Genomic DNA, 17,644 nt, shown 5'->3' with positions numbered 1-17,644 from the left:
TCCTCGACCAGCACTCTCCTGCCTAATCGGGCCAAGTCGTTACCCCCCAAGTGCAAGATCCAGATTGCCGGTGGTCCCGTATTTGCTTTCAAAGCTCGGTTCACCAACTCCCTGAATTGACCAACGCACAAACCACCCTGACCGAAAAAGGATAAGTTTATCCCTAGCTGAGTGGCCCTAGTCTTGGCAGCTCCTGCAAAGAAATTCTTCAAACGTCGAACATATGAGTGCCCTATCATCCACACATGTTGATCCTCCTGGTGCGAAGAGTGAACTTGCGCCACCATGCTTGCTGTTTGTCTGTCACTCGGCGCCCGCCGCACTACTGCTTGCTCTTGCGTTCTGTGAATGCGAAAGATTCCAGACTCCTCTCCTGAGTCACAGGATGAAGAAACTGCAACTGACGACGAAACAAACAAGAGTGGGGGTAAGCGTTTTGCCATGCTGGCATAAAAAACACACAAAGTTCCATGAACGGCGTCAAGCGCCTGTCAGCTAGCGACACCGACATACCCCCCTTTCCCTGAGTAACAGGGAGAAAGAAAGGGGAAACCCCTCTTTGTGCACCTAATAGTTGGACAGTCGCACCGTATTAGAGCATGTGCACCCGCACATATCTCTTGAAAGAATTAGAGGACCACCTACCGATCCTTTTGAGACGCTCGTCCCCTAGCCCTCTTGCTGCTGCCTCGTGGCTGCTCCTATCCTAAAAGAATGAGTCCCGAAATCGGCAGGGTCCAGCCCGGCACTCTTCAACGCTAGGAGCATGACTTTTTTTAACTGAAATACCGTGAGTGGTGTCCCGTCCCCATGTATCAGGAGAGGCCCTCCCTGAGTGCGTGCCCGTTGGGCCATGAAAACCTAAAGCCTGTAAACCGGGCAGCATTGTGTGTGCCCTGCTCTGTGTAGCACTACGCTCTCACCCTTACCTTCTTGATCGGTTTTTGATTTCCGTATGGAAATCAGAACAGAATCTTTCTTGATGCTAACGTGCCCCATTTGCAGGCCCCCTAGCCAATCTTCCTTATTCCTGGTGACTAACTCACCTACCCTAAAAGCACCGTAAAATGCAATGCAGAATGCAGCTTGAAACAAAATGACTTTGTCTGAGGAAGTGCAAACCCGCTGCAGAGCCCCCAATAGTTTCCCTCGTGTTTCGAAACCTATGGCTCGTCTGACATCCAGCTGCCCTCCCTGCAAGCGCTGCCACCCTTTCAGCGCCTGGCGTACTATGAAATTCTTTGTGGGATCTCCCTTTCCTTTCATTTTTGAAAAAACGATATGGCTGAAATGTGCCTCCTCGCTCCAGCAACCGTGCGCTCCTGATCTCTCATGTACACCAGGTAGTCAACTACAGATTCATGGTTATGCCATTTGTGTTCCCACTGGTCACCCAAGAACAAGCAAAAAGACCCAAATGCCCCTTCGTAGGCACTCTTGCTTCTGGGCGCTAGGCTTGCTGCCACGAGGTTCGATACTCTGGGGCACCAAGCTGCCACAGATGTTCTGGGAAAGGTGATGGGTGCGCTGCTGCCTCTGGAATATGTGACTTGAAAGCCTGCATTTTAAAACGAGACAATGCGTCAGCCGCGTGATTCAGAATACCTGGCACGTGTTTAGCTTTAAAAAGGACATTCAATTTCATGCACTGTAACACAATCTCCTTCAACAACCGCAGTATCATGCTACACTTGGCTGTTTGGCTATTCACGCAGTCTACTACTGCCATGTTGTCTGTCCAGAATATCACAGACTGGTTTTTTAAAGCCTCTGCCCACACAATCAGCGCCACTAGAATTGGAAAAAGCTCTAAGAAACTTATGTTGTTGGTGATTCCAGATTCCTTCCACCAGTCTGGCCACCGCTGAGCTACCCATTCGCGCCCCAGGATGGCCCCGAAACCCTCGCTACCTGCGGCGTCAGTCATGAGGCCCAACTCCGGGCTGGACTTAGGTGGGCTGGGCCACACCACTTTCCCATTAAAATTGCGCAAAAACGTCTTCCAAATCAACATGTCTTGTCTGACCTCGCCGGACAGCCTGGTGTGGTGATGCTTCTCCCTGAGACCTGACATTGCATGCGCGATAGAGCGAGAGAAAGGGCGCGCCATTGGGATTATGCGTAATGCAAAATTCAATTGCCCTACCACCTGCTGTAGTTGGTGCAATGTAACCTTTTTTTCATGAGGCAGTGATGCAACTCCCCCCCCCCCCCGAAATCCTGAACTTTGTCAGCGGGTAACCGTGAGACCCCTTGGACAGCATCTAATTCGATTCCCAAGAATTCGATTGTTGTGCTTGGGCGCACCGTTTTGCCGGGCGCCAAAGGCAACCCGAACTCCTGCATTAATGCACAGAATTTTGACAATGCTGACCCGCACTCCCCAGATTGTGGCGCCCCTAGAAATAGAAAATCGTCCAGGTAGTGTAGCACCCAGCGATGCCCTGACACCCGCCTAAATGCCCATTCCAAGAAAGAGCTAAATTTCTCAAAGTAGGCGCAGGACACTGAGCACCCCATTGGCACGCATTTGTCGACATAATACTTCCCTTGGAATTGGAAACCCAGTAAGTGAAAATCCGCGGGGTGCACAGGTAGTAATCTAAATGCCGACTCAATGTCAGCTTTAGTCAGCAAGGCCCCTTGACCCAAAGACCGAAGCATGTCTACCACTTGGTCGAATGATGCATATTTCATGCTACAAAGTGTGTCAGAGATGGCATCGTTTACTGAAATCCCCCTTGGCGCAGAAAGATTGTGAATCAACCTGTATTCGCCTGGCGCTTTCTTAAGCACCACCCCTAGAGGGGAACAGACAAAATCCTTCATTGGGGGGGTCATCAAACGGCCCGGTCACCCTACCCAGGCCCACTTCCTTAAGGATTTTTGCTGCTGCTATGCCTACATTGGACCTCACTGACAGCTGGTTCTGGCAATGCGCCGCCCCTTTGTAACCCGTGGCCGGTATCCTGAAACCTTATACAAACGCCTCCCTGATTGTCCTGGCTGCCTCTGGGCAACTGTAAGACTCCAACCAAGGTATCATAGTGCTAATGTTAATAGGATAAATAGCCTTCCTTAGTAGCAGGTTGCTATTCTTGCTTTTCCCCCCCTCTGCCTCTGGACTTCTTGTGACACCTGGACTCTGGGTGGGATGTATTACCACAGTAACCACAGGAATGTTTGAACCTACATGTGCCTGGTGCTCTACTGCAGGTCCGTTAGTTGAAGTCAAAACAGACGCCTTTCTTTCCATTGCTCCCTGGCTTACCCGTGAACCCCCCCCCCACCCGTGTTACCGGCGGGGCTTGTCTTAAAGGGCTGAGACCGCCCTGCATCAGGTCCCTGCCCCCGCCCGCTCTCACCTGTGTTCTGCACCAAATGTCTCAGATGAATAAACATGTCTGTCTGGCTCCATCTTAGGGTTGGATCCTGCGCTTTAGCCCTTCTAAATTCCTTATCATACTCTTTCCACCCATCTCCACCTTGTGTAGCATGGGCGACTGTGATACTATTCTGATAACACGCCATTTCAGATCCAACCTCTGGGAAACTCTCTAACATGACGGCCATGAATATAGTGAAACCCTGTATCCAGTTGGCCAAGTTCTCCTCAACTCTGTACTTCAGCACTATATTGGACCATTCTTTGTAGTGTGTAAATTCCTTATTCCTTTTCGCCTCTTCCCTGTCTGCCTCATCAATCAAGAGGGAAAACATGCTCACGTACTCCCCTCTCCAGATCCTTTCTTTAGTCTCTTTTGACAGATGCCGCCCCAACTGTTCCCTCCCGGAACAGACCCAGCGGAGGTAATGTTGCCCTCGTACCTACTGGTGCTGCTGCATCAGCCGTCTTGCCCGCGTCTGTATTCTTCGCGTTGCTGTTAATCTCCCGGCCACCTTCGCCACTGGGGGCTGGTGGTGTGGGAGCGGATGTTGCCCCCCCTGCCGGTACTGCCGGCACCTCGCCACCGGGAGCTGGTGCTGGGGCAACGGGAACTACGCCCCCTGCCGGTACCGCCGGCACCTCGCCTGGCTTTCCCTTTCCTAGTTCAGCCATCAATTTTTTAGCCCTTTCAATGGCATCCCCCCCACCAGTTGTCGCCCCTGCGGCGTGTGACCAGTTCCCTACCATTTCCAACTAGGGAAGGACTACTGCTAAATTGGCGGCTATGTCTGGTTCAGCTGGGTGTGCGCCGCCCGCCCCCTCCACTGGGGGGGATACTGGGTTCACCCATGGGGGCCACTGGCACAGTGTCCCCATTGCCCACGGGGCCCGGCGTGTCTACGGGTGGGACTGGGTCACCTGCGCCCCCTTCACCCTGGGGGCTAGTCGCGGGTGTGGGCTCACGTCTTGGCGGGACGGCTGCCCCTTTTCCGCCTGGCTTGCGCCTGTACCTCTTAGGCGGTGGCGGGGAGTAGGGTCTCGGTGGTACAATTGGTCGCCTACCCCTCCCCTCTGGGACCTCGGGACCCTCCACCTTATACTGCAACCTGTTGAGAGTCTGCTCCATGACCTGGACTTGCTGCATTAAAGCCTCCTGGAGGACGTCCGTGCGAGATCGCTTCTCATGCCGCCGGACCGGGGGGGCCATGTAAAACACTTTAATGGGACCTGCCTGTTCGCGTAACCGTAAACCCCCAGTAGGTGACTGTGTCACCTCTTACCTGTGGAAGCAGCAGCCACCAGCCAACCTTTGCACCCACGCAACCAGAGCCACGACTTACTGGCTACTCCAGTAAGCTCAGGTGAGCCGCCCGCTCAAACCCTCTGTGGCTCCCCGAAGCGATGAGATGCTGGCTAGCCAGTGCCGCCCAAGCGTGTCCCCCCAAATCGCCACCAGCGAATTCGATGGACCTTGACACCGCCTTGTCCTTCACGTAATGCTGGAACTGTGGAAACACAAATAAACCCAATTGCGCTGTGCGGTGTTCTGGCTATTTCGCCGACAAACCCTACATCCCACCGCACACACTGAGTAACAGTGTCTTGGGACTGAAAGGGAGGACTAAGTGTCTACCGCCCCCCCTTATTCTAACTGGGAAACCTGACCCTTTCAAAACCCCCTCAAACGTACCGAGTAAATGCCTCCAGCATGAAATACCCAGCAGCAGTGCACAAAATACAGAAACCCCCACTCCTTACAGTGCACCTATGCAAGCATCCCAAACATTTAGGGCACCGTGGCTGTATTGCTCCTGTTTTTGCCCCACCTAAGAAGTCTACCAGGTCAGAATCAATGAGGATTGAACCTGCAGCCTTGAGCTAAAGAGTCTCAAACTTTAAACATTACGGGGCTTAAAGCGATCCAATTTGAACAGAATCAATGGGAATCGCACCTGTAACTTGAGTTGCCGGTGTCTCAGATTTTAAGCATTCACTTTGCCTCCCTGAAGATTGCTGCTGCTATATGCCCCCAAAACCGTACAAATAGCGCGTGAATAGAATCAATGTAAGTTGCCCTTGTAAGCTAGTCTCAGGCCACACTAAATAGGCTCCGCTATCTCATGCGCGCCGCCGTCAAAACAAACCCCCTCCCGCTAACAAAAGGGGGATATCCCGCCCAGCACCCTTGCGTTCTATCGGGGAGGACAAACTGTGCCTGCCGCCGCGCTTACCGCCATGCTTCAAACGCTGAAGACGAGGGCTCCACTCGCTGATTTCCCGCTTACCAAGACGCGTGTACCGCTTTCGCCACTGCCCGCAGGTCCGCTTCCACGTACGCTCTCTGGTAAGAACTCCGCAGCTCAGCTCCCTAAGGATCCGCGCAACGACGCGATCTTCGGAGGTCCGGCGACGATTTTTTCACAGCGGACACCAAACCTGCACGCAGAACCTGGAAAAATAAAAAGAAAGAAAGTACGGGCCCGCAGCCGGCGCGGGGATCCTATCTGTGGAGAGCAAAAACAAGAGACTGTTCTGCTCCTCACCACTTCTTTTAAAGGGAGCGCCCAGGCCGACCGGCTGAGACCGGTCAGCCTGGACGCTAGCAAGACGTTTCTGCGCCGGAAGCACTGGAGTGCTTCCGGCGCACAAACAAACCTGACCTGCTATTGGCTGATGCGGGGGGGGAGCCGCGTCACTCGCTGACGCGGCCTCCCCCCCACCCCTCGGGGAGGCGGGGACTGGTGCGACCGCCATAATAGCGACGCGCCCTATTCAGCCCGCGCCTTCTCCAGTGGGGTTACAATGGATTTACAGTGAGGTTACAGTAGATTTACAGTTGAGTTGCTGTAGTTCTCATTTTAGCAGAAAGGGTTGGAACATATAGGGTGTTTACATTGGGGCCAAGGGGTGGCCATTATTAAATAGTGAGAACCCCAAACGCTGTAATGTTGTTCCTATTTCCTGTTCACAAATGTGCCATGCTTTTTGACTCCTATTTTGCTCAACTGAACCAAAAAAGCCGATCGAGGTGTCTAAAGCGGGGATGGGGCACCCACGCACTTCCAATTTCCATTCAGTCTCCAGGAAAACGTTTGCTGCACTAGAAAAAATGCTGGCGGAGAAATAAATGGACATTTCTTTCACAGCTTCTACAACCAAGTGTCTGCTGTGCAAGAGCTATCTCTAGGAGGAAGTGCAAAAGAAGTATGTTTGGAAGCCTACGACTTGCATGGATTTCTTTTTGTTTTACAAGGGTTTCTGGGAATCCTCAGAAAGCTGAGCAAGTAGCAAATTGAGCAAAGTGTTCCTAAAATGATGGCTTTCCAAAAATAGATTTGGACTCGGCCTTTAATTTTTTAAGACCAACAAAACCGCAGGAAAAATACACCTTTATAAACGATAGGTCTGCCCCTGCCAAGTTATGTAGTTGGCAGTAAAATTAAAAATTTGCATTTTTGTAATTAAGTGAAAAAAAGAAAAATCCCACCAACGAAATGTGACCGGTGAATAGCTTTTTAGAGCGCTGCAAGGGCAGGCAATCACAATTAAGTAAAAAGAAAAAAAAAGTTAGTGGCAGAATCCTGGAAGATGCCAGGTGAACTTAAAAATATATGAGCGTACTAAAGAAATGAATGGAAACCTGGTTAAAGAAAAGAAAACAAACCTTGCCACCGAAGCGCATTTATGTTAGGCAGATTTTATCAGGAAAAATTACACACTCACACTGCAAAAGAGTCAATGCCTGGACGGGCTGTTCCATTGCTCCATGCTGTGTGCTGTGGTGTGCTGTGGTAGGTGGAAGAAACGTGACTGACACTAGAATACACCAGTGAGTGGATGAAGGGAGGGCGCTTTCCGAAAGCCCATCTTCTTATGTATTCATTTATATTTACGATTCTTTTTATTCCACGAGGCTGGCGAAAAAATGAACTGTCGTTAGGCCACACCTAAAAATACGAGCAGAGAACATGAAACACATTCAACAATATCCTTTTTAAGCAGCGTGTGATCTGCGCACTTTACGTTTTACGTACTCACCGGGTACTCGGTGATACAATTTCTCGATTGGTCACTTTTTAAACTTTATCTTGCAAACATGCATTCTTAAGTTTTTGGCCCTATGTCAAAGATATTTTTTTTTGGGGGGGGGGGGGGGGGGGGGTGATTGTTTTCTCTTTTTGCTCTCTTAATTCCATCTTTCTCCCACGGATCCAAATTCGTCTCTAATGTGGCGCACAATTGATGGCTTGTCACGGCGCATCGTCATTTACTGGCGTCCTCAAAGGCGGAGGAAGACGAGGAGGTGAGCGAAGGAGAGCTCAGACAGCCTTAATATCCCTGGCAGATGTGACGGCAGACAGGCAAATTAATATCAACATCATTAGCGAATCAAGTGCGGTTACCAAACTGTCCCCGTTCTGAAGGACGACGCCTTGTGTTGACTTTACCTTTCGCATTCCTCCTGCCTGTCACATTTCAACAGGCCAGACCCAGAAATTGCTCCCAACTGCCCCCGCACATGTTGTTGTTGGCCCAGTCAAAACACTCTGGTCTTTGAGAGACAGAAGTTCAAAGCGACATTTCGGAGAGGGAATTCAGTCCTAATTATTGAACATCCAAAAATAGTTTAAAAATGAGCACTTTTAGAAAAACAGAGCAGAGCCCTCAACACTTTTGATCATTTTCATCCCATGGGAGGTGATCGGATCCGCAATCAATTCTCGTCCAGCCTGGCAACAGCGTAGGCGGATCCCACCAAAGTCAACCTAGACTTCTTGTTAAAAACTCTGCAAAGGGGAACATTTGAAATTAGAAATTTGTGCCAATATCACATTTTCTGACCAAGACCACTGACTAATTGTCAGTGAGATTGCTCTCCCTCCCTCGCAGCTCCACCATTAAGTGAGGCCTTCCCCCGTGCCCCTGCACAGTGTTGGTGTTCGAGGCCCTCCTCCACCCGCAGGTTTCACCTGCGCCTCATCCCTGGTGTTCCAGTGGACCTCTGTCTCCTTTCTCTCGCTCTCCTTTTTCACTCGTTTTTTTCCCTCACTTCTATCTCCCCCCTTCACTCTCATTCTGGGTCTTTCCTCCATTTTCTGTTGTTATCTCCTCATTTCAAGCCCCCACCTTCACTCTCCTTCTGTGTCTTTCCTTCGTTTTTCCTTCGGTTTTTACCCTCATCTCAATCTCCCCCTTTCACTCTCCTTCTGTGTCCTCTGTGTCTTTCCTCCACTCTTTCTTGCACTTTTGCTGCCTTATTTGCACTTTTCTCTCTCTTTTTGCCTTTTTCCTTTTGCCTTTTTCAGCCGGTTTTTCCCCGCCGCTGCTGCCCCCGCGGCCCCTTTCCCCCAGCACGACCAGCCCAATCCAGCTCCCCTCCCCGCTCCCGCCTCCCAGCTGTCCAGCCCTCCCCGATCCCTACTTAATGGCGGCCGCTGCGGGGACAGGCGAGCAAGACCACTGACTCATTGTCAATTAAATTGCTTTCCCTCCCTCGCAGCTTCACCATTAAGTGAGGCCTTCCCCGGAGCCCCTGCGCTCTCGAGTGTTGGTGTTCGAGGCCCTCCTCCACCCACAGGTTTCACCTGCACCTCATACCTGGTGGTCCAGTGGACCTCTGTCTCCATTATCTCGCTCCGCTTTTTCTCTCCTTTTTCACTCGTTTTTCCCTCACTTCTATCTCTCCCCTTCACTCTCCTTCTGGGTCTTACCTCCGTTTTCTGCTGTTTTCCCCTCATTTCAATCTCCCCCTTTCAATCTCCTTCTGTGTCCTCTGTGTCTTTCCTCCACTCTTTCGTGCACTTTTGCTGCCTTATTTGCACTTTTCTCTCTCTTTTTGCCTTTTTCCTTTTGCCTTTTTCAGCCCGTTTTTCCCCGCCGCTGCTGCCCCCATGGCTCTTCCCCCCCAGCACGACCAGTGCGACCGGCCCAATCCAGCTCCCCTCCCCACTCCCGCCTCCCAGCTGTCTAGCCCTCCCCGACTCCTACTTAATGGTGACCACTGCAGCCGGCGTGCCAAAGGCAAGCCCGTCTGCGCCCGTCCGCGAACCGACTGTGACCAGCGCCAGGAACCCTGGATCTCTGCACCGCCAATGCTATGACCCAGAGGCACTCCGCGCTCTCAACCCAGGCTGCAACAACAACTGCAAGATAGCATCACCAGCCGACACCCACGGACCCTTCAGCTGTCACCGCTGCCGGCACACCTGCAGCACTGCCAAGACCATGGACCCAGCGCAAACCGCCCACAAGAACACAACCGAAACGAAGACCCTGCAATGCATCCTCCTCAACGTCCGATCCCTCCACAAACACGCCACCGAAATCTGGGACCTCCTTGACAGCACCACCCCGGATGTAGCATTCTTTACCGAAACCTGGACCAACACCACCACGGGACCGGACATCGCCATCGCCATTCCCCAAGGATACAAGATCTCCAGGAAGGACTGCCCCACCCGCCTGGGAGGAGAAATCGCCATCGTCCACAAATCCACCCTCCGCCTGAGCACACTCCCCGACGAGCCCACAGACCTGATGGAACACATTCACTTCAAGATACTGGCCAGCCCTACCTCCACCATCCAAGGAACCCTCATCTACCGACCCCCTGGACCCTGCAGACATTTTGCCAACTCCATCACGGACATCATCTCCCCGCATGCCATCGCGTCCACCAACTATACCCTACAGGGAGACCTCAACTTCCACCTCGGCAACAACTGGACCCCAGCACCAATCCCTCCTGGACAACCTCCACAACATTGGACTCCGCCAGATCGTGACCGAACCAACGCACTCAACAAGACACACCCTCGAACCCCTCTTCACAACAGAAAACTCCATCACCTTCAGCCACACCATCGAACTCCCATGGACTGACCATCGATGCGTCCACTTCACCTTCAGAACACCACCATCCACAGACAACAGCACCTGCTCCCAAGAAGAAACAGGACCAGAATCACCGACGACCAGCTAACCTCATCATTCAACAACTCAACCCCAACCATCGCGCTAAACAACGACCCCAACACTGCAGCCTGAACCCTGCCCAGAGGGATCTCCGACAGCGCCAACACCATAGCCCCCCTGAAGAAAAACAACAACACCCATGCCAAGAAAGCTAGATGGTTCACCACCGAACTTCGAGAGTCCAGACGCACTTGCCGCTGCCTCAAAAAGGCCTGGAGGAACACCAAATCCACAGAAGCCCACAACAACTTCAGAGCTGCCACCAACGCCCACCACCAACTCATCAGAAAAACGAGGAAGAAAGCGGTTGAAGACAGAATCTCCACTCATGCACAAAACAGCAAAGAATTCTTCAACATCATCAAGGAGTTCGCCCAACCCACCGGCGAGTCCACCGATATCCCTCCCTCACAAGACCTCTGCGACAAACTCAGCACCTTTTTCCACCACAAAATCAAGAGCATCTACGACAACTTCGACGAAGACAACCAACACACTGAACCCTCACAAACCACCCCCGACACCCTAAAGCCAGCGATCGACAACTGGACAGCCCTCACCACTGAAGACACACTGAAGACGATGAGGTCAATCCACTCCGGGGCCCCCACGGACCCCTGCCCCCACCACATTTTCAACACCATCGCACCCATGCTCTGCCACACCGTCAACCGCTCCCTGGCAACCGCCTCGTTCCCCGATGACTAGAAACATGCTGAGATCAACCCCCTCCTGAAGAAACCCTCGGCGGACCCCACCGACCTCAAAAACTACAGACCCATCTCCCTGCTCCCAGCTAAAGTCATCAAGAAAGCCATCAACAGCCAACTTGCCACATTCATCGAAGAGCACAACATCGTCGACTCCTCCCAATCCGACTTCAGAAAAAAACACAGAACGAAAACCGCCCTCCTTGCCGCAACAGACGACATCCGCACCTTACTGGACAAAGGAGAAACAGCAGCCCTCATCCTCCTCGACCTCTCAGCGGCGTTCGACACAGTCTCTCATCGCACCCTAATACGCAGACTTCATGACGCAGGAATCTAAGACAAGGCCCTCAACTGGATCCGCTCCCTCCTCTCCGGCAGAACGCAGCGGGTCAGACTCCCCCCTTTCCTCTCGGACCCTACACTTACCACCTGCAGAGTCCCCCAGGGGTCCTCCCTCAGCCCTACGCTCTTCAACGTCTACATGGCTCCGCTCGCCCCCATCGTCAGAACCTATGGACTCAACACTGTGTGATACGCAGATGACACCCAACTCATCCTCTCCCTATCCAACGAACCCAACACCGCCAGACACAACTTTCGAGAAGGCATGGAAGCCGTAGCCAAATGGATGAAAAACAGCGGCCTACAACTAAACACCAACAAAACGGAAGTACTTATCATGGGCCCAAACCCCGACGCCTGGAACTACACCTGGTGGCCCGCTGCCCAAGCCCACGGACCACGCACGCAACCTGGGAATCATCCTGGACTCAGAGCTCAAAATAGACCGCCAGATCAACTCCGTCTCGTCCTCCTGCTTCCACACCCTCTTCTACGTAAGACCTTCAAATGAATCCCCTCGAACACAGAAAGACTGTCACTCACACCGTGGTCACCAGCAGGCTCGACTTCTGTAACTCACTCTATGCTGAAATAAACAAAAACCTCACCCGCAAGCTACGAGACATCCAAAATGCCGCCGCAAGACTGGTCCTCAAGCTGCCAAGAGACTGCCACATCCACTGGCTCCCCATCGAAGCTAGAGTCGCCCTCAAGATACTAACCAAAGCTCGCAAGGCCCTCCTCAACACCGGACCAGCACACCTGAATAGCCAACTCAAATTGCACACACCCCAAAGGACCCTACGATCAGCCCAGCTCTCCTACGCTATGGTCCCCCGCACCAGAAAGACCAGATTGGGAGGCCGCTCCTTCTCCTTCCGCGCGGCCAGAGCCTGGAACGACAACATCGCTACCCATCTTCGCAAGAAACCTCAAAACCTGGCTCTGCGACAGACCCCCTCCCTGATGGACTGGAACCTGCGACCCCCCCACCCCTCAGGGCCTTGAGACCCTTAGGGTGAGTAGTCGCGCTTAAAAAACACCTGATTGATTGATTGATTGATTGAGTGGAATAAGTGAATAGCTTTTTAGAAGTCTGCCGCGGTAATATGAGCACAGCCTATTACTTTTTTATTTTGGGTATCGATGCTGAGTTTAAGCACCAATACTTCAATGGGCATATTTACAATAGAAGTGGCGAGCGCGGCATTAGCTTCCTTGGCTTAATGCAGCGCTCCGCTACTTCTGAAACGCAAGGCTGCACCATATTTACACGGATATGGTGCAGGCCTCCTCTGGCGCTAAATGTAGCTGCCTAGCGCCAACGGAGGCACCCTTGCACCATAGTGCAACGGTGCCTGCACTGCAGGGAATTATTGTTTATGTGCAGGAAGGTGCTCCTTCCTGCACATAAACAACCTTTAAATGGCATTTTGTAACTTCTATGTGCCCTGCTTAATGCAGCACACATAGAAGTTGCAAATAAACATTTTGAAAAAATGATTGTTCATGAGCAGGAAGGGACACCTTCCTCCACATAAACAATCAATGGTGTTTTGCTGTCTCTATGTGTGCTGCACAACGCAGCACGCATGGAAACAGCAAAGATGAGGAGAAATTAAACATTTCTCCTCGTTGTGCCAGGGTAAGACCAGGTTTTCCCTGGTCATAATTTTGGCAATGCCCCATATTTATGCCACCCTTGTAAATATGGGGCAGCATCAAAATCAATGGGTGTTGCGGTAGAAGGTCCTCCACAAAGCCCATCGCCCTCCCATTTCATGCTAAGTATAGCGTAAAAGGGGGCCTTATTTACAAGGCAGCATTATGCCAAATAAGGCAAAGCCCCTATCGCCACCACAATGTCATGAAAAGTGACGTTGTTGTGGCGATAGGGGCTTGTAAATATGTCTCCAAGTACCTCTCGCTTTGCTGCATCTAGGGATATCCGTGGGATCAAGGGCTGAAGCCAGGTCCTGATTGGGATCTATTCAAAAGTATGTCTTGAAAACTCCATACAGCTGGATCCACTGTGTGGTTTCTCTCCATTGTTGTAGATAGTGTGTTTTGCCGAATAGGCTCTCCTGCACAAAGCTGCCCAAATGGTCCTGTATCACGTGAGTCACTTTCAACCAATGCTGCAATATTTACTCGCCACACTTTACGATTCGAGCACTGCAGACAGTGTTGACCGTGTCTGTAGGCCCAATAGAATTATCTGTGCTTTTTGGCCTCTTAAGCACATGGGGCCTGGAAGGAGTAAAGCAGCCCCAAGCTTACCCCGGGCTATTTTAGAAAACTGCAGCAATGCAGACTGGTTTAGGGCGATGTACAGGGGCAAATGTTTTCTTTTACCTTCATCTCTCTGCCTGTAAACTTTGTACTTAGTGAAGAAGGGGGAGTGATAGGTCTGGTTTATGGACAGTAGCCTGTTTTGTAGCAAATGTGATCTGTCCTAACTCAGTCCCTCGAGCATTCACTTGCACATCCATATGTAGTTTCCCCTTAGTCAAAGGCTCCACAGCCCCAGTGCCACCTTATTGCAGATCTCTCAGCAGTGATGCAAGTCTCAGCAGCAGAACCGGTCAGCCTGCCTTGGCTGCCACAGGGTGGCCAACTCAGCCCTGCAGGATGGGATATGGCAGTCCCTTCTTGAGATTCCTGGCTTGGGCTGCCCACCAACAGGCACCTCTATCAGACCACCACTGGCCAAGAAGTACATCTCTTGCGTGTATGGCAGGCTCTCCCCTCCAATAGGCTTTCCAGGCTAACGCACTCTTTCTGCAACCACTATCTTGTCTCCCAGAACCAAGTGAGGTTTCCTTACCACTAAATCCCTCTTTAGCCATCACTCATTGCAGACAATGATTTTACACAGTGGAAGCCACCCTGGTTTCTCTCCTCACTTTTTGGGCAGGCACATGGAAACTTAGACCATATTTTGAGTGCTGTGTATGGGCACTCCGTCACAAATATGACAGCTACCCCATCCTCTTTATTATGAAAGTCATATGATATAAAGCACTTGTAATAAGGTGGACTGGGTATTGGCCACGTGTAACCCATTTTCCAAACTCTTAGGAAGGCCCATAGAGTGTTGTGGTAACTTGGACTGAGAACCAAACAGACTGCACATGGAATTCTGGAGTATGCAACAAGCCTGACTGCCTGCTCGACCACACCCCCCGGTATGCATATTTAGGCAGAAGTGTTCAAAATGCATTGATCAGCACACAGTCATTTAGTGCAAGTGTAAGTGTAAGCAAAAGCAAAAGCAGTGATTTGGGGCAACAAAGAAGGTGTAGCATGAAGTCCCCAGGGCTGTTGGAATAGGATCCTTCCCTCTTACGAAGGAAGTGTTGGAGTGGTGGTTATGCTTTTATATGGACAGGGAGGTGAGTAGCATTATAGAGGATCATTTTCACTTTGGTTTTCAATTGGGTGGAAGTTTTAGGTCACCAAAGGTAATGCCAGAAGTAGACAAAGAAAGAAAATGATTTAAAAAGTGCAAGAAGATAGTGGAATGGGTCCTTTCGACTGCTGCCCATTAAATGATAAAAACCCTGAAATGCAGTTCAGAATGCTCAGTGATTTGTCATGGCTGATGACTGAATGGCACCTGAGGAGAGCACATCTTATTACGTAAGTGAGGACTGCATGGTATCCACAGTGAGGGATTTCAGGAAGGAAGTGGAGAGATCAAAATGTGATATCTAGTTGTCCTTTCAGATATTTCTTCTTCATCCATGGTATCTCAGTCTTCTGGACATACACTTTGAAGAATAATCCTGTGCACACATATAGTTAAATAGTCAATGGTGACAAGAGTAAGAACAATGAGAGATACAGAGTTATTAAGATAAAGACAAATTTTCTTTAATCCTTATAGAAGCATAACCAGCCGACACGTGTTTCGTCTGGGAAAAATAAACCCACGACTCTTCAGGGCTGACAAAAGTCGCACGAACGTAGTGAATGCCCACAGCCGGTGCTAATTCCAACCCGGCTGGGTGTACGTATCACAAGTGGAGAAGGAAAAAAAATCAGTCAAGGTATGCGAGTTGAGAAATAATCTTGATTACCAACATAACCAAACGTTATGCCGCCAGTGAAAATATGAAAATTCCGAGAGAATATTCTAAAGTAGGTATAGATATATTATCCAAAAGAAGATCGTCAGTAGAGCCAAACATCCCCGACACGAGTGTGTGTCTAAGGACTGAATAATCAAAGCAGCAGTTCACGCGTCCTAGCGGCGCCCGTAGGGATGAAGAGTGACACTTACTCTTGTCACCATTGACTATTTAACTATATGTGTGCACAGGATTATTTGTCAATTGTATTGTTGTAGGGCTCCTTCCTACACACATTAAGGGGTTGTAAGGGTTTCCCCTTCCTGTTTAGCACCATAACTATTTGCGCATTCCATTACTTTACACGTAAATTTGCTGAGCGCCAACTGCTTCCTATATCTCAATACCCTTATCTAGTAGTTTTTCATACACCTTGAAGTATTGACTGATTTAGACAAAGTAACGCCAAGTACATGCCCAGTTTCTTGTACTAAATTAGTGTCAGGGACACGCACTGCCACGCACTGCCAAGCCGAAAAAACAAAGGTACATTCCGCGCTACCGCGTACTTCGCTCTTGAGACTACAAGTCCCATGAGCATTTGCACATCCGGCATGCGCGCGCAGACGCGGAAGGCTTAATAGAGCACTTCCGCGCTGGCGTCTTTGCCGATTATCCTGGAAGCTTAGAGGGAGCAGCGCGTCTTGGTTGCGGTCCTCACTTGGCTGGCGGAAGTTCGTTCCGCTCTACAAACAGAATTAGGAGACGGAGCAGCGCAGAGAATCCCTTTCTGTTTTTGTTCCTCGCTATGCAGTAGCGTTGTCGGAGGGAGAACGCTCGACGGAGTGTTCAAATCCTGTTCTTCTGTTGGGTGATACGTGTGGCTGTTGTGGTAAGGGTGCTGTGCACCACCCCGTTTTCCACTTCCTCTGCTGCTTGGCTAAAGATACCCATTAAGACTGCCTAGTTGCTTTTGGAGGTGATTTGGTCCACCTAGGTGTTCCTTCTCGTTGGAGAGCCACACGTTTGTAGGCTCATGCGAGTGGTAGGAATACCGGTGGTGGAGAGATATCCAGGAATAGGGCATTTATGTCCATGCTAGAATTACAGTGAAACTGTGTGGAGTACAACACGGAACATTTGTTCTACATCAATCCTCACACGTGTGTGTGAATTGTGGAATTTGTCTTGGTTCCTCTATTACTTTGTATCACGCGAAGAATTTGATTCGCGAGTAAACTGTTCTGATTATGTTTCCCTAGCAGGGGATTGTGGTTGAGTCACGAAGAACTCATACTTCCTCTGCGATGCAATGATCAATGACCTTTTGGGTACGTGTGGATAAAAAGCGGTATGCCTGCCTAGTGAGAATAACCTGAGTGTAGTATTGGCGTGTGTCTAATTTTTGTCATCTTTCTCATAGTGGAACATATAGTTTCTTGATCAAAACAAGCCTTGTCCTCAGGCCCCTCGAGTTGGGGGTGAACGGCCAAAGGTCGCACGTGATGAAAATCGTACCTCGTTATTTTTCTTTACAGGTAGATCCTTGTTAGTAGCGAGACACCTTCACATACAACCTAGGAGGGCAGAGTGGTGGGAGGAGGCAGAGTGTTTATAACGTGCTGTTCTTATATCATTTCAGGTCTCCTTCCCTGCTGTCCCCACCCTTTCCTTCCCTCGCTCGATCACTTCAATGATCTGCGCTATAATAGCCATCAGACTTGGAGCTATCGAGAGGTGGACCATAACGAGCATCGTTCCGATCCTGAGGAGCTGAGGAACCCAATAATTAGTGTCTTTTAGCACACCTTCAAATGGGTTTTAAAGTGTGGTTTCACAAGATCCAAGGACTTAGACCAAGTGACCCATTAGTTTGGTAATTTGACTTTTGTGCATCTGGCTTGATTATAATGGGAGGGGTGTTTTGCGACTTTGTGGGGTTGTGACGCATTGATAGGTGAGTTTTGGGTGCCAGAGGCCCCAGAGAAAACATTCACCCCAGTACAGAGATCTGGGTCTAAATCCATAGTTTTTTTTTGCTCACCATGCCATTCCAGTTTGGACCCAGCCATATGCAAATTAGTCTTGGCGCCTGCCCCCATAGAACAGTCCAGCCAGAACTGCCAAGCCAGGTCCTCCCCGAACCATAAACA

The sequence above is a fragment of the Triturus cristatus genome, chromosome 1_2 (assembly GCF_964204655.1).
Source record: "Triturus cristatus chromosome 1_2, aTriCri1.1, whole genome shotgun sequence".
Classification (NCBI taxonomy): domain Eukaryota; kingdom Metazoa; phylum Chordata; class Amphibia; order Caudata; family Salamandridae; genus Triturus; species Triturus cristatus.
The sequence above is the reverse complement of the archived record's forward strand: the minus strand, read 5'-3'. Positions refer to the sequence as shown.